The sequence below is a fragment of the Nicotiana tabacum genome, chromosome 4 (genome assembly GCF_000715075.1).
Source record: "Nicotiana tabacum cultivar K326 chromosome 4, ASM71507v2, whole genome shotgun sequence".
NCBI lineage: Eukaryota > Viridiplantae > Streptophyta > Magnoliopsida > Solanales > Solanaceae > Nicotiana > Nicotiana tabacum.
The window spans coordinates 3,570,741-3,589,731 of NC_134083.1; positions in this window are offsets into that span (position 1 = coordinate 3,570,741).

Here is an 18,991-nt window from a genome sequence, read left to right on the forward strand (position 1 = left end):
GACATGGGCCCCGGGGCCAGGTTTTTGGCCGGTTTCGGATTTTTGGCATATTTATGTAGTTTTTATTGTGGAATTCGATTCTTTAGACTATGTTGATAGTAGTATTTTGATTTTTGGTTAGATTTGGAGCTTTTGAAGACCGAGTCCAGAGACGAGGGCATCCCAGAGTAGGATTTTACGCTGTTAAGGTAAGTAACAGTTTTAACTCTGGCTTTGAGGGTATAAACCTGGAGAATTTGATATCGTGTGACTGTTTGGAGGTGATACCCACGCTAGGTGACGGGCGTATGGGTGTATACCTCGAGGGATTGAGACTTGGTCCATCCCGTGAGGCCTCATGGCCATTATCTGTGTTTACGTAGTTACTTGTTGTTGAACTTGTGTGCCTTCATGTTAGAGATCATGCTTAGGCTTTATTCATGCTCACATTATTTGTACTCAGTCATAGAAATTATTGTATATATTTACCTCAGTCTCTATTATTTGCTAATATGCTGTGATACTTGATGTGGGTTGTGTTCCCTTATTTGTTGATGATGGTGAGGCTAGTGAGGTAAATGATTGAGTGAGGCCGAGGGCCTGGTTGTGAGGATATTAATACCATAGCGCGTGAGTTATTCGTGTAGCACGTGAGTTGACCGTACGGGTCCAGGTATTGATACCATAGCGCGTGAGTTGTCCGCGTAGCACGTGAGTTGACCATGCGGATCCAGATATTGATATGATGGCACGTGAGTTGTGCGTGTTTAGCCCTTGGGCTTTGGGAGCCCCTCCGGAGTCTGTACACACCCCCAGTGAGCGCAGAGTGTTGAGTGTTGAGTGCGAGTGATGAGTGATGGAGTGACACTGCTATGAGGTTGTATTTATTTGTGTTGTTGCTGCATTTATCTGTTAAAATTTTTTGTGGCATTTATTGAGTTATGGAATTTACCTGTTTATTTCTGTTTATTTTTAAATTGTGAAAATAAATAATTGGACTGTTTTATTTAGCTCATCACAACTGCTTAGTTCCTTAGTTATTTCTGTTACTACCGAGTCGGTTGTACTCATACTACACCCTGCACTTTATGTGCATATCCAGGTGAGTTAGAAGGCGGCGATCGTTGAGTTCAGGCCGGCTATCTGTGGAGATTGCAAGGTAGCTGCTAGCGTCCGCAGGATCTTGTTACTCCTTTTGTCATTTCTTCTTTTGGACAGTTAGACAATTTATATATCTTAGTTTATAGTTTTAAACGTTCATGACTTAGTGACACCCCGATGTTTGGTGCTCGTTTCTGTATTTTCTATAATTATATTTAGAGTTGATTTAGTTTATTAAAAAAATTAAATATTTTATTAAATTCTTATAATCGATTTAGTAGTAAAATTTTGGGAAATAGGCTTGCCTTGTAACTCGATAGGCGCCATCACGACCATGGTTAGATTTTGGGTCGTGACAACAACATAATAAGGATAGAAGGGGACTCCAGAGAATGCGGACGCTGGCAGATATACTTCGAAGTCTCCGTACACAGGTAGCTCACTAATGCATGGTTTGATAGGGAGTACTTAGATCTGCACAAAAAATGTGCAGAAGCGTAGTATGAGTACACCACAACGGTACCCAGTAAGTGCCAAGCCTAACCTCGGTAGAGTAGTGACGAGGTCAGGTCAGGCCCTACTGGAATAATGAAAGACATGGTGACATGTTTGACAATATACTAACAATAAAATGAATCAGGTAAATAGTATGTCATCATTTAACTACACAGAATAAGGGCAAATAATACCTCGCGGAAACAAAACAGAATTTTCAACTTTAAGAAAAACACAACGATAATCAAAGGCAACTACGGCCATAAATAAATATCAACAAGGGCACTCCCGAGGTACCGCCTCGTAGTCCCAAATAATAAATAATTTCATTTTCTTATATCACCGCGGGAGCCTTCACATTTAATTTTAAAGAAAATATTTTTTCCGAAATAACATCCCGCGTTTTAGCCACCCTTATTACACCGCATGACTTCTAATAGTTTCCCTACTAGCCACGCGTATCAAGCCACCCTTATCTCACCGCATGTGTTTCAACACTCAGACCTTATACCACCGCATGCGTATCAATATCATAATATATCACAATTTACACCTCAAGTGCCCAAATATTTCAACTTGCCAAAATAAATCAATAACAATATTTTTCCACAATAAAGAGCTCACGGCTCATGCCAAAATAAATCAACAATAATATTTTTCATAATAAAGAGCTCACAACTCCATCACAATGAATACGAAAATCTCATAAAATATTCAGCAAAAATAATATTTCACAAATTTAACACCTTATCTAAATATCAAAATTTTAAGTGTAAAATACTTCATTTTTTTAAATAATATTTAAATTAAGAAATCCATCCTTCAAGTAATGCACAGAACAAAAGAAAATAGAGTTTCAACTAAACAGGTAAAACACTTCGCAGGAATAGGTCAAAAAAATTTAAAAATACGAAAATATATTAATGATGATGAATATAACAGATTAAAATAATTTAATTAATATGCAACAGTGCTCTACACAATTTAAAGACATAATCTTCCACGATTATGTTGGGAAGACTCGTCACCTCGTCACCTCGTGTACACGACTTTCAACATATTATAATTATCATATCAATACCAATCCTAGGAAAAATTTTCACCACACAAGGTTAGACAAGTCAGTTACATCGATTTGCTCCAATTTAATCCACTAGTAGGCCTTTTCCTCGATTATCCAACTCTGAATGGCTCGAATCTAGCCAAAATAATTCGATAAAGTCAACAAAAATTATAGGAATCAATTTCATAAGAAAATATTATATTTTTCAATAAAATCTGAAATTAACTCAAAAATCGACCGTGGGGCTCACGTCTCGGAATCCGGCGAAAGTTACGAAATATGAACGCCCATTCACTCACGAGTCCAACCATATAAAAATTACTCAAATCCGACCACAATCCCCTTTCAAAACTCGAAATCTTTGTTGAAGAAGTTCTTCCAATTTTTTTCAATTTCAACCTCAAAATTCGAAATTAAAGAGGAAATTAATGATAGATTAGTGGAATATAACCAAAAATGGAGTGTAGAATCATTACCCAATCAATATATCTGAAACTCCCTAAAATTCTCGTCCAAATCCGAGCTCCCAACTCAAGTTTTTGATAAAATGGCAAAACCCCCGTCTTTGGAAACTTTAATACTGCCCAGACATTTCCTTAATCGCGATTGCAGAAATAGCCACGCGATCGCGAAGAACAATTTTGCTGCCCCAGGGATTACTCTACGCAAATGCGTAAAACACCACGCAAATGCGATGCTCTGACTCTCAGACTCACGCGATCGCGAACGTCCACACGCGTTCACGATGAGCAAAGCGTGTGGTCCAGCTCTGGTCCACTTAACCCTACGCGAGCGCGACCTTGTCTCTGTGTTCGCGAAGCACCACCTCACTTCACTACGCGTTCGCATGCCCCTGTCCGCGAACGCGAAGAACAATTCCATCCTTACGCCTAGCTAGCTTACGCGATCGCGGATCACCCCACGCGATCGCGTATAAGGAAACCAGAACTCAGACACCAGAAAACTTTAGCAACCTCCTAAGTCCAAAAATCGATCCGTTGGGCATCCGAAACTCACCCGAGGCCCCTGGGACCTCAACCAAACATACCAACCAATCCTAAAGTACCATACGAACTTAGTCGAGTCCTCAAATCATATCAAACAATGCTAAAATAATAAATCACACCCCAATTCAAGCTTAACGAAACTTAAGAATTTCTAACTTCTATATTCGATGCCGAAACCTATCAAATCAAGTTCGATTTACCTCAAATTATGTACACAAGTCATAAATTACATAACGGAGCTATAAAAATTTTCGGAACTGGATTCCGACCCCGATATCAAAAAGTCAAATCCCCGGTCATACTTCCAAACTTAAATTCCTATTTTAGCTTTCAAGCCTAATTTAATTACGGACTTCCAAATAAAATTCCGATCACGCTTCTAAGTCTAAAATCACTATACGGAGCTGTTGGAATCATCAAAATTATATTCCGGGGTCGTTTACACATAGGTCGACATCCAGCCAACCTTTTCAACTTAAGTTTTAAACTTTGGAACTAAGTGTTCCAATTTATTCTAAATCTCTCCGGACCCGAATCGACTACCCCTGAAAGTCACATAACAGTTATAAAGCACAGAATGAGCACTAAATAGGGGAATGGGGCTATAACTTTTTTAAACGACTGGCCGGGTCATTATATCCTCCCCCTCTTAAAACAATCGTTCATCCTCGAACGAGCATAGAGACATACCTGAAGTGGTGAAAAGATGAGGATAACGATTGTGCATATCCTGCTCAGTCTCCCAAGTCGCCTCCTCAACCGGATGACCCCTCCACTGAACCTTCACAGAAGCAATGTTCTTTGACCTCAGCTTTCGAACCTGCCTGTCCAAAATAACCACTGGTTCCTCAACATAAGATAGATCCTTGTCCAATTGAACCGAACTGAAGTCTAACACATAAGAGGGATCATCATGACACTTTCTGAGCATGGAAACATGGAACACTGGATGAACTGCAGAGAGACTAGGTGGTAATGCAAGTCTGTAAGACACCTCTCCAACTCTATCAAGAATCTCAAAAGGCCCAATATACCTAGGGCTCAACTTGCCCTTCTTCCCGAACCTCATCACACCCTTCATTGGCAAAACTCGGAGCAAGACCCGCTCACCAACCATGAATGCAACATTACGAACCTTCCGATCCGCATAACTCTTCTGTCTAGATTGGGCTGTACGAAGTCGATCCTGAATCAATTTAACCTTTTCCAAGGCACCCTGAACCAAGTCTGTACCCAAGAGCCTAGCCTCACCCGGTTCGAACCAACCCACTGGAGACCGGCACCGCCTACCATATAAGGCCTCATATGGAGCCATCTGAATGCTCGACTGGTAGCTGTTGTTGTAAGCAAACTCCGCAAGTGGTAAGAACTGATCCCAAGCACCCCCAAAATCCATCACACACACACACAAAGCATATCCTCCAGTATCTGAATAGTGCGCTCGGACTGTCCGTCCGTCTGAGGGTAAAATGTTGTACTCAACTCTACCCGAGTACCCAACTCTCGTTGTATGGCTCTCCAGAACTGTGATGTAAACTGTGTACCCCGGTCAGATATGATAGATACCGGTACACCATGAAGCCTAACAATCTCGCGAATGTAAACTTGAGCTAGTTGTTCCGAAGAGTAAGTAGTAACCACAGGAATGAAATGAATTGACTTGGTCAATCTGTCCACAATCACCCAAACTGCATCGAACTTCCTCTAAGTCCGTGGGAGCCCAACAACGAAATCCATAGTGATTCGCTCCCATTTCCACTCTGGAATCTCTAACTTCTGAAGCAATCCACCCGGTCGCTAATGCTCATATTTCACCTGCTGACAATTTAGGCACCGAGCTACATATTCCACTATATCTTTCTTCATCCACCTCCACCAATAGTGTTATCTCAAGTACTGATACATCTTCGCGGCACCTGTATGAATGGAGTACTGCGAACTGTGAGCCTCCTGGAGAATTAACTCACGTAAGCCATCTACATTGGGTACACATAGCCTGCCCTGCATTCGTAATACACCGTCATCTCCAATAGTGACTTCCTTGGCATCACCGTGCTGAATTGTATCCTTAAGGATAAGCAGATGGGGGTCATCATACTGACGCTACCTGATACGATCATAAAGAGAAGACTGAGAAACCACACAAGCCAAAACTCGGCTCGGCTCGAAAACATCCAATATAACAAACTGATTGGCCAAGGCCTGAACATCCAAGGCTAAAGGCCTTTTTGCTACCGGTAAGTATGCTAAGCTGCCCAAACTCTCCGCTTTACAACTCAAGGCATCGGCCACTACATTGGCCTTCCCGGGATGATAGAGAATGGTGATATCATAATCCTTAAGCAACTCCAACCATCTCCGCTGCCATAAATTAAGATCCTTCTATTTAATCAGATGTTGTAGACTCCGGTGATCAGTGTAGACCTCACAATGGGCATCGTACAAATAATGCCGCCAAATCTTTAAGGCATGAACAATAGCTGCTAACTCAAGGTCATGTACAGGATAATTCTTCTCATGCACCTTTAACTGTCTGGACGCATAGGCAATCACCCTACCGTCTTGCATCAACACTGCGCCGAGACCAATACGCGATGCATCACAATACACAGTATAAAACCCTGAACCTGTAGGCAACACTAATACTGGGGTTATAGTCAAAGATGTCTTGAGCGTTTGGAAGCTCTCCTCACATTCCTTAGTCCACCTGAACGGAGCACCCTTCTGTTTCAATTTGGTCATAGGTGCAGCAATAGAAGAGAAACCCTCTACAAATCGGCGATAATACCCTGCCAAACCAAGGAAACTCCGGATCTCTGTAGCTAAGGACAGTCTGGACCAACTCTGCACTGCTTCAATCTTCTTCGGATCTACCTTGATCCCTTCGCATGAAACTATATGACCCAAAAATCCCACTGAATCAAGCCAGAATTCACACTTTGAAAATTTTGCATATAACTTCTTTTCTCTCAAAGTCTCAAGCACAATTCTCAAGTGTTGTTCATGATCCTAGTGACTCCGGGAATACACCAGAATGTCGTCAATAAATACAATGACGAAGGAGTCAAGATAGGGCTAAAATACACTGTTCATCAACTGTATAAATGTTGCTGGGGCGTTTGTCAGCCCAAATGATATTACAAGAAACTCATAATGACCATACCGAGTCCTAAAAGCAGTCTTCAAGATATCTAGCTCCCGAATCTTCAACGGATGATAACCTGAACGCAAGTCAATTTTAGAGAATACCCTGGCACCCTGAAGCTGATCAAATAGGTCATCAATACGTGGCAATGGATACCTGTTCTTCACCGTAACCTTGTTTAACTGACGGTAATCAATACACATCCGCATAGAACCATCCTTCTTCTTCACAAATAAGACAGGAGCACCCCAAGGCGATACACTGGGCCGAATGAAACCCTAATCAAGCAACTCATGTAACTATTCTTTTAATTCTTTAAACTCTGCTGGGGCCATACGATATGGTGGAATAGATATGGGTTGAGTGTCCGGTAACAAATTAATGCCAAAGTCAATATCCCTGTCGGGTGGCATACTCGAAAGATCCGCTAGAAATACGTCAGGAAAATCCCTTACTATAGGAACTGACTCCACGGTAGGAGTATCAACACTAACATCTCTCATATAGGCCAGATACACATCACACCCCTTCTCAACCATTCGTTGAGCTTTAAGAAATGAAACAACTCTGCTAGGAACATGATCCAAGGTACCTCTCCACTCTAGCCGCGATAGACCTGGCATAGCCAACGTCACCGTCTTGGCGTAACAATCAAGGATAGCATGATAGGGCGACAACCAGTCCATGCCCAAAATAATATCGAAATCCACCATACTGAGCAATAATAAATCAGCTCTGGTCTCAAAACCACTGATAACAATTAAACACGACCGATACACGCGATCCACAATAATAGATTTACCCACGGGTGTAGATACATAAACAGAAGAACTCTAAGAATCACGGGATACACCTAAATACGGGGCAAAATAAGATGACACATAAGAATAAGTGGAGCTTGGATCAAATAAGACTGATGCATCTTTATGACAGACCGAAACAATACCTGTGATAATAGAATCGGATTTAACGGCCTCTGTCCTAGCAGGAAGGGCATAACATCTGGCCTGGCCTCCCCCTCTAGGGTGACCTCTACCTATCCGACCTCCACCTCTAGCTGGCTATGCAGGTGGAGTAGCAACTGGTGCAGTCATCATGGCATGAGAAGCCTGTTGAGGTCACCCCTCCTAAGTCTGGGGCAATCCTTCATGATATGACGAGTGTCACCACACTCAAAACAAGCCCTCGAAGGACGTGGCTGATAGGACTGGCTCGCGCCTGATCGACTAGACTGCCCGCTGAAGGCACCCCATACAGGATGTACAGAAGACACTGGCGGTGCATAATATGGAACCTGAGGTCTGGGAGTAGCCGGAATACCACTGGAAATTGGAAGTGCTGAATGAATATGACGGCTCACATAGCCTCTACCATGACGGGCTGCAGCTGGGGCACGAGAATTATTATATGTGCAAGAATCTCGGGGTCTCTTAGTTTCCCTCTCTTCTCTCTCCCCAGTCCGCATACCCTCCAATCTCCTAGAAATTGACACCACCTGTTGGTATGTGATGTCCATCTCTAGTTCTTGAGCCATACTGAATCTGATACTAAGGTGGAGCCCCTCAATAAATCAGCGGATCCGCTCTCGAATAGTAACAACCAAAGCTGGTGCATGCCTAGCAAATTCACTGAATCAGACCGCATATTCTGACATGGTCATAGAACCCTAGCGCAACTGCTCAAACTCTGCGTGCCATGCATCTTTAAAACTCCGAAGAACATACTCCCTCAAGAACATATTTGAGAATTGAGTCCAAGTGAGTGAAGCTGCTTCAGCCGTACTATCCAACTCGTATGCCCGCCACCACTGGTAAGCTGCTCCTCTAAGCTGAAATGCTGTGAAAGAAACCCCGCTGGAATCCATAATACCCATTGTACGAAGGATACGATGACATTCCTCAAGAAAACCCTGAGCATCCTCTGAATCTAAACCGCTGAATATGGGAGGGTGGTACTTCTTGTACCTCTCGAGCCTGAGCTGCTCCCCCTCTGAAACTGCTGTCCTAACCTCAGGCCGAACTAGGACAACTGGCTGCACTAGTATAACCTCTGGGGCATGGTCAAACTGGTCCCGTGGCTCTGGGGTACGGGCGGCAGGAGTCTGTGCTCCTCCCCCGGCCTGAGATATGGCAGGAGCAAGTAGAATTAGCCCTGCTTGAGCTAGAGTGCCAAACATGCTCAAAAACTGGGCAAAAGTCTCCTGAAGTGTAGGGGTAGTAACAAGCGTCTTAGGTGTCTGCTCTCCAACTGGAGCTACTGGTGGCTCTGCTGCAGCAGCTAGTGCAGGTGCTCTGGCTGCACCACGTGGTCTTCCTCGACCTCTGGCTCGGCCTCTGCCCCAACCCCGGCCTCTTGCAGCTCCAACATGGGGCACGAGTGTCTGATCATCGGATCCAGTTGTGCGTGTCCTCACCATCTGTGAGAGAATAGAAAGACAACGGTTTAGAACTTCGAATTCAACAAATGCGCACGATAAGGAATCAAAGAAGTGAATATTTCCTAACAGTTCCATAGCCTCCCGAAGATAAGTACAGACGTCTTTGTACCAATCCGTGAGACTCTACTAAACCTGCTTGTGACTCATAACACCTATGGACCTAGAGCTCTCGTACCAACTTGTCACGACCCAAAATTTCCCTCCGTAGGATGTCGTGATGGCACCTAGTCTATGAGATTAGGTAAGCCTATCAATATGCGGAATAATTAAAATAACAATTAAAAACTTTTAAAATCTCAACATCTCAGTACATAAAGAAATTCCCAAAACCCGGTGAAATACATCAGAGTCTAATGTGAATAGAGAAAACAACATAATAAGGATAGAAGGGGACTCCGGAGTCTGCAGACGCTGGCAGATATACCTCGAATTCTCCGTACACAGGTAGCTCACTGATGCCTGGTCTGATAGGGAGTACTTGGATCAGCACAAAAATATGTGCAGAAGCGTAATATGAGTACACCACCGCGGTATCCAGTAAGTGCCAAGCCTAACCTCAGTAGAGTAGTGACGAGGTCAGGTCAGGCCCTACTGGAATAATGAAAGACATGGTGACATGTTTGACAATAAACTAACAATAAAATAATAATGGAAATAAATCAGGTAAATAGTATGTCACCATTTAACTGCACATAATAAAGGCAAATAATACCTCACGGAAATAAAACAGAATTTTCAACTTTAAGGAAAACACAACAATAATCAAAGGCAACTACGGCCATAAATAAATATCAATAAGGGCACTCCCGAGGTACCGCCTCGTAGTCCAAAATAATAAATAATTTCACAATATCTCATTTTCTTATATCACCGCGGGAGCCTTCACATTTAATTTTAAAGAAAATATTTTTTCCGAAATAGCATCCCGCGTTTTAGCCACCTTTATTACACCGCATGACTTCTAGTAGCTCCCCTACTAGCCACGCGTATCAAGCCACCCTTATCTCACTGCATGCATTTCAACACCCAGACCTTATACCACCCCATGCATATCAATATCACAATATATCATAATTTGCACCTCAAGTGTCCAAATATTTCAACTTGCCAAAATAAATCAATAACAATATTTCTCCACAATAAAGAGCTCACGACTCATGCCAAAATAAATCAAGAACAATATTTTCCATAATAAAGAGCTCGCGGCTCCATCACAATGAGTACGAAAATCTCATAAAATATTCAGCAAAAATAATATTTCACAAATTTAACACCTTGTCTAAATATCAAAATTTTAAATGTAAAATACTTTTTTAAAAAATAATATTTAAATTAAGAAATCCATCCTTCAAGTAATGCACAGAACAAAAGAAAACAGAGTTTCAACTAAACAGGTAAAACACTTAGCAGGAACAGGTCAGGCAAATTTAAAAATACAAAAATATATTAATGATGATGAATATAACAGATTAAAATAATTTAATTAATATGCAACAGTGCTCTACACAATTTAAAGACATAATCTTCCACATTTAGCCCGTGTACACACTCGTCACCTCGTGTACATGACTTTCAACACATTATAATTATCACATCAATACCAATCCTAGGAAAAATTTTCCCCACACAAGGTTAGACAAGTCACTTACCTCGACTTGCTCCAATTTAATCCACGAGTATGCCTTTTCCTCGATTATCCAACTCTGAATGGCTCGAATCTAGCCAAAATAATTCGATACAGTCAACAAAAATTATAGGAATCAATTTCATAAGAAAATATTATATTTTTCAATAAAATCTGAAATTCACTCAAAATTCGCCCGTGGGGCCCACGTATCGGAATCCGGCGAAGGTTACGAAATATGAACACGCATTCATTCACGAGTCCAACCATATAAAAATTACTCAAATCCGACCACAAATCCCCTTTCAAAACTCGAAATCTTTGATGAAGAAGTTCTTCCAATTTTTCCCAATTTCAACCCCAAAATCCGAAATTAAAGAGGAAATTAATGATAGATTAGTGGAATATAATCAAAAATGGAGTGTAGAATCATTACCCAATAGATATCTCTGGAACTCTCTCAAAATCTCGTCCAAATCCGAGCTCCCAACTCAAGTTTTTGATAAAATGGCAAAACCCCCATTTTTGGAAACTTTAATACTGTCCAGACATTTCCTTAATCGCGATCGCGGAAATAGCCATGCGATCGCGAAGAACAACTTTGCTGCCCCAGGGATTAACTCTACGCGAACGCATAAAACACAATGCGAACGCGATGCTCTGACTCTCAGACTCACGCGATCGCGAACGTCCACACGCGTTCGCGATGAGCAAAGCACGTGGTCCAACTTTGGTCCACTTAACCCTACGCAAACGTGACCTTGTCTCTGCGTTCGCGAAGCACCACCTCACTTCACTACGCGTTAGCATGACCCTGTCCATGAATGCGAAGAACAATTCCATCCTTTCGCCCAGCTAGCTTACGCGATCGTGGATCACCCCACGCGATCGCGTATAAGGAAGCCAGAACTCAGACACCAGAAAACTTCAGCAACCTCCTAAGTCCAAAAATCGATCCGTTGGGCATCCGAAACTCACCCGAGGCCCCAGGGACCTCAACCAAACATACCAACCAATCCTAAAATACCATACAAACTTAGTCAAGCCCTCAAATCACATCAACGCTAAAATCATAAATCACACCCAATTCAAGCTTAAGAAAACTTAAGAATTTCCAACTTCTACATTCGATGCCGAAACCTATCAAATCAAGTTCGATTTACCTCAAATTTTGCAAACAAGTCATAAATGAAATAAGGAGCTATGAAAATATTTGGAACTGGATTCCGACCCCGATATCAAAAAGTCAACTCCCCGGTCAAATTTTCAAACTTAAATTCCTATTTTAGCCATTTCAAGCCTAATTTAATTGCGAACTTCCAAATAAAATTCTGATCGCGCTCCTAAGTTCAAAATCACCATACGGAGCTGTTGGAATCATCAAAATTCTATTCCGGGGTCGTTTACACATAGGTCGACATCCAGCAAACTTTTTACAACTTAAGTTTTAAACTTTGGAACTAAGTGTTCCAATTCATTCTAAAATCTCTCCGGAACCGAACCGACTACCCTGGCAAATCACATAACAGTTATAAAACATAGAATGGGCAGTAAATAGGGGAATGGATCTACAACATTTTAAAATAACTGTCCGGGTCATTACAGGTAGGTGTTAGTTCGAGCGAGGTCGAACGTAACCTGCGTTTAATTATGGTCGATGGCCGGTGGATATTAGTTCGAGCAGGTCGAATATAACCTGAATTTAATTATGGATGGGGGTCGGTAGGTGTTTGTTAGAACGAGGTCAAACATAACATGAGTTTAATTATGGCCAAGGGCCGGTCACGAGCGAGATCGAACATAACCTGTATTTTATTATGGCCGAGGGCCGGTAGGTATTAGTTCGAGTGAGGTTGAACGTAACTTGCATTTAATTATGACCGATGGCCAGTAGGTGTTAGTTCGAGCGAGGTCGAACATAACCTGAATTTAATTATGGCCGAGGGCCGGTAGCTGTTAGTTCGAGCGAGGTCGAACATAACCTGAATATAATTATGGCCGAGGGCCGGTAGGTGTTAGTTAGAGCGAGGTCGAACATAACCAGAATTTAATGGAAGATGTGATGATAAGTGTAAAGTAACTGCCTTGCATTGTTGCTTTTGCTACATACTTGGAGAAATTTACATATTTTTGGGTGTTGGCTGGCATTCCAGTCCCAGTCCCGGTCCATCTAGTTCCTTCATTGTTCGATCTGGAGAATAGTGAGAGGTCGAGCAATGAAATAGTGATCACGACCTTGACTTCGCATGCTTTTAACTTGGAGTGTTCCCTTCGTCGCCTCGTTAAAAACCTCATTGGGAAAACCCAACTGAGACAAAACTCAAGTGAGGAAAAAAAGAGTACAACTTGGGGGACGCTTTTTCTTTTAAAGTATGGATAGAAAGGCAGAAAAGGAGGCGTCGGCTCTGAAATGATGGAAGATTGAATCATTCCTTCATTCTATTCCGGCTATTCATTATCGATGGAGTTGTTTGGCACCTTGATGTTGACTCATCACATCCTGCGGTTGAAGAAGGTCCCAAGGGTTTGGTTGTTCGATGATTCAAGTGGTACGTGAGTTGGGTTTAGAACGTCGTGAGACAGTTCAGTTCCTATCTACCATTAGTGTTAAAGGGAGAACTGCGAGGAGCCAACCCTAGTACGAGAGGATTGGGTTGGACTAACCTATGGTGTACCGATTGTTATGCCAATAGCAATGCCGGGAAGCTAAGTTAGTATGGAAGAACTGCTGCGCGGCTTTCTCCGGCGAGCTTTCTATTGTAAAGCCAAAGACGCCCCAAGACAAGGTACAATTGTTGGGAATGGGACATGATCAATAGAACTTGGCTAGATCCGGGCTGGGATAGTGCCGCCCATTCTTAACCAGTTCTGAAAGGGTTCGCTCATGCTGGAGGGAGCATCCCCACTTAGTGATCGGTCCGCTAGTTCACGCAAATTCGAAGAAGTTATCACAGACGAGCCACATGAAGGGAAACTTTCACTTTTTAACATCCTTGATCTTGATTTGTTTCCAGGAGTAGAGATGGAATGAAATAAGCAATCAAGTCTGTATTCTGTTCGGCTTACGGCTTCATTCCCAGATTAAGGAGAAAGAAGACACATCTCCGGGGAATAGCTCCGAGAGGGACTTCTCTGAGTAAAGAGATAAGTAAGCATTTTCTTATGCTTCCAGACATGATGAGCTCCACACATTCTTGTACAGTCAAAGAGGATCGATTCCGCTGAGTGATCGTTCGCTATCTGCCTGGAAAAGATGGTCTGGAAGCTTCCCCTCTCCCAGCAAGCAAGATGAGATCACCACTTCTCTCAGTAATGGACTTCCTTTACTTCGTAACCTTAGCCTTAGATATCCTTTCATAGATTCTCGAACCTCCGACAGACAGAATCTCCCTAACAATGCTGATCCTCCCTAGTTCAATCAGAATCGAGAACTACAGAGAGGTTCTAACCGGCATGTCCTAACCAACCGCTACAAGCGGGTATGAAATAGATGTGGTGGAGACTCAACACCAGAATTAAACGGGGATATATAGCTCGGAGACGTAGAACAAAAATTTGTTTATTTGCATCAAGCTTTCGAGGGGCTCATTCAAGTATTACTCGAACTATTACCCAAAGCATCCTGGCCAACCGACTAACCATTGAGAATGGAACAAATAGGGGAGATTGATTTTTTTCAATGCTTTGGGGATCGGGCACAACAAGAAGGAGCTTCGCTTTTTTCCCTAGCGCGTAGTAAAGCAGAGTAGACTGATTGGACGTCGGAAATTAAATCATCGTGCACTTTAGGCCCTTCTGAAAGCCATGAGGTAGGGTCACACAAGTAGCAAAAGGCTGAGCTTGCTCATGTTCTCATGCTTCACACAAACCCATGTTAGGAAGCTTGAAATCCATATCATACCATATGGATTTAGAAAGTCTTAGCTCCTGCTTCGGAGCTTTATCCCCACATCTCACATATTGGAAAAGGCAAACTAAAAAGGGGAACTCAGTCAATTGTCCGTGATAACTTCTTCAGATTTGCGTGAACTAGCGGACCGATCACTAAGTGGAAACTCGGCCCTGCAATGGTAGAACCTCGAGAACCGGGCATACTATTGAAGAACCTTCTCTGAGCTTTTCTTCTCTTATGAAATTTCCACTCACCTTTAAATGAAAAGAAGCCTCAAGCCGATAAGTCATCATGTTTGATAATTTACTACTAATAATGGCGCGTAAGAAAGACAGGTGAGGTGACTAGCTTAGTAACTTTATTCAATCTAAAAGGTTGGCTTAGTGCCTTATCCGCCTTTAAGTTAAGGGGCGCATCCACCGAAGATGGCAGCGGGAAAGATAATTCTCCCTTTAACACCAACGGTAGATAGGAACCGAAATGTCTCACAAAGTTCTAAACCCAACTCACGTACCACTTGAATTGGCGAAAACCCGAAGGAACCCTTGGGACATTCTTCAACCCCAGGATGTGATGAGTCGACATCGACGTGCCAAATGACTCTGTCGATAAGAGCTCTTGGGAGTCATCATCTTGTTATCCCTGGCATACCTTTGATCCGTTGAGCGAGAGCCCTTCCACACGAGCCCCGAGCTTGTGGTCCTCCTTTGAGTGTGGGTTCAATTGAATGAATTCGTCAAGTAGTGGAGAAGGCCCAAGTTTTTCATATTTTCATGATCATGCAAGAACGAAAGAAGAGCAAGTATTCCCCCCTTTACTAAACTAAGAAAATAGAATATATAGGATTTTTTTGCTTGTTCGTCAAGCTTTCGAGCAGCTCTTTCAACTGCCGCCTAATCCCCCAACATGCTCAAGAACTGAGAGATCCTGGCCCCCTCCCTTGAAAGCTCCTGGTGTTGCGACTATCACTTGCATCGGATTAAAACCGGGATTAGAATAAACTGCAAAAGCAACTAAGCCTCCAGGGTTCTTCGCACCTGGATAGTAGCAGGACCCTTATGCCCCGACCCTTGATCAGATAAAGCTGCCTGCCTTATGACCCACAACTCAAAATGAGCCTTGCGATGAGACGCGGACATTTCCTATGCTGCGATTCCCTTCGGTCGATTCCCGGGTTGGGTTAGGGGAACATCGAGTGATTGCCTTCGCGGATCCCACAGAATGACCAGTTTTTGTCTCAAAAACCACTCTTAGGACAGGTTCCACGTGGGATTAGATATCGAAGGTTCCCTTTTTTAAAAGTATGTATGTACATAGTTCAAGTTTTCGCCCGATTCACCAAGGAATATTTTGGTTGTTTTTGGCGGATTGTTTACTACTAGGTTGGATCGGATGTCAACCTGTGGAGGTATTAATGCCTACTTTGCCGATCTGAACCACTTCGAGTCTAATCAACAACGGTGAGTTTAGCATCGACAACGCAAATAGTGGATCTTTATTATCAAATGTTCTTTGAGACCCCAGGTCTTGCGATTTCTGTTTTCTAGGTCATGCCTTAACCTCGTTAGAAAGTGGAGTTGGATAGCTACCTGTATATTTTTTTCGTCACCGGCCACATAGTCTGCAACGTCTTTCACTGCATCGCATTTACCGAGGATGAATCCTCGCAAGGTAAATGATGAAATCGTGTACTAACCTGACCAAAAGAAGAGGTCTCCTATACAATCTCTGGCCCAAGATTCTGTCTCTCCCCTACTTCATCCCAGCATAGGGGAGTCCTGCACTTGCGTCCCCGTTAGGCTCCTGTAAGGGCGGGTATGAGAAGGGTCCCCCTCTAGAAAGAGCCCTGCTAGTGAAATCGATCCATTGACACCTATAATTGTTTCAACCTGGATACTTTTTTTACGTATTACGAGAAGGTCGTTGAAGTAGGATCGCTAGTGGGATAGTCCAACGGTACTCCTTGCCTCTGTTGACACAATTAACTAACGAAGACCGACAGACATGGCTACTTTATTTGTTTGCCATATCTTTGATAGGTGTTTATAGCATTATTATAGCATGTTGGTCTAGTAATTAGGGGGCGGTCGTTCGGGATGGCACACTTCTATTCCGGGGACGAGTATATGTTCCTCAGGACAATGACCTGTGCTATGATATCTTGGAGAAGGCGCATAGCTCACTTTTTTTCCTGCACCCAAGGAGCACGAAGATGTACAGGACGATCCACCCACACTATTGGTGGAAATGTATGAAGTGGGATGTCACTGAGTATGTGGATAAATGCTTAGTGTGCCAGCTGGTTAAGGCTGAGCATGGGGAACCCGTTCCCCGATCGTCGCTCTGCTGCATCTGGCCCGTCCTCTAGGCACCTTTGGAAGGCAGGGAGTGTGTCAACGTACACGCTTCCCTTTACTCCATAGGGCCTTCTCATATTGATGCTATGACTCAGGCATTACTCAATAGTGGTGCAAGGCTGGCAGAAGTACCGAAACAACCACAATATGCACCACTGCCAATTGAAAAATTGCCTAGAATCCCAAGTTGCCTCCCCTCTCCTCTAAGGATGATCGCCCCTTATTCTTTATTTTATGTTAAAAGGTTTGGACTCTAAGAGGGTGTTGATTCACGTACTTCACCATTTCCTGGGTCGTTATCGCCTTTTCCCGGTTCAGGGTATATTGTTGCTTTTAATGCTTAGAAAAGTTTGTTTGTTTTGTAGCACGGGGGAGGGGGGAGGGGGGATAGAAAGTGCTTTTTCCCATAGTAGGGTAGGGAGAGATTCTTTCTCTTTACCAGAGTCAAGACTTAGCCTAGTCTATATCCACAGCTGACGCAACTCCGTACCGGCGCCTCACTACTACTTTTATTTTTCTTTTATTTTTAAATTAATTAACGGCTAAGCGATTTCATAACCTGAGCTTTCCTTAACCAGATGACCTTACTTAGTAACCTTAACCTCCCTTTCTTTATAGTTTTCTAGATCGACTGAGAGTTTTTGATTTATTTGCAGGATTTCACTATTGGGTAGGTAAAATCTTTGGTCGGACATACCCTGAAACTTTAGGTCAAATCCATTTTTGGATCATTTTTTTCGGGGTTAATATGACCTTCTTTCCTATGCATTTCTTAGGGCTTTCGGGTATGCCACGTCGCATTCCAGATTATCCAGATGCTTACGCTGGATGGAATGCCCTTAACAGTTTTGGCCCGAAGAAGCACGCAATAAAGCTCTCTTCCTTGTCATTATAGTATGCAGTGAGGAATCGAAGGGATGAGACCCGATTCAATTATGTGATTACAATGGAGCATCTTAGACAAAATGAAATTGAGGATTTGTCATTGTCCCCTCCAGTTGTTGGCTCCATGCAGATTGCTAGAAGCAATGGCTTTGGCCATAACATAGAGTTCACCCCTGAGTCTAATGCCTTAACGGCCTTTTAAGCGCCTCTCACATCAGACTCGATACCAATGGGGTGGGATTGGTCATCTTCTAGCTTACTCTGATATAACTATTGTGACTTCCATGCTACTAAGATAATAAGATTGAGAGAGCGTATGGAGTTGTAGATAGTAGGGGGAATCGCCTTTCGAGTTGTTAGAAAAAGCACAGTTGTTAAAGTGAAAAGAACTCTATTTTTTGACTTTATAATTATTCGATCAAGGGATAACCCATGCATAGAGAAGGAAGATTCTATGCCCCAGGAAAAAGCTAAAAGTAAAGTAGTCATCAAGCCAGAGCTAGTTTCACAGCTACCGATTCGCGCACGCGGGTCAAAGAAGACCATGCATTTACGATTCATGCGATGGTATTGATACTCTTGAAAGGTGTTCTATTTGCTTGCAATTTCCATTTGATACTAGATAAAGCAAAGCTTGGCTTTTTGGCTTCGGACAAATACTTTTTCTCCCTGGTCGAGCTTTCTACAAAAAAGCGATGCAAGAACATATTCTTTTATCTAACCTTCTTCCATGTGCATTAGCTCCCCCATCGTAGGTAGTTCAGCTACACCCGGTGCCACGAAATAATTGAGAACTACGACGGGGTCAAAATGAATTTTGTCTTACTCTAAAGAAAAAGCTTATTCCTATTCTAGAAATCCTGCAAACTATTAATCGAAGTACTTAGCACTTACCGCGGAAATTGGCAGAAATTAATTGGCGCTGCATCTATCCCAATGAATTTTTAGCTTTTCCTTAGCCCTCTACGTAGAAATAGAAAGAGCTTCCGAAATGAAGGGGACTAAA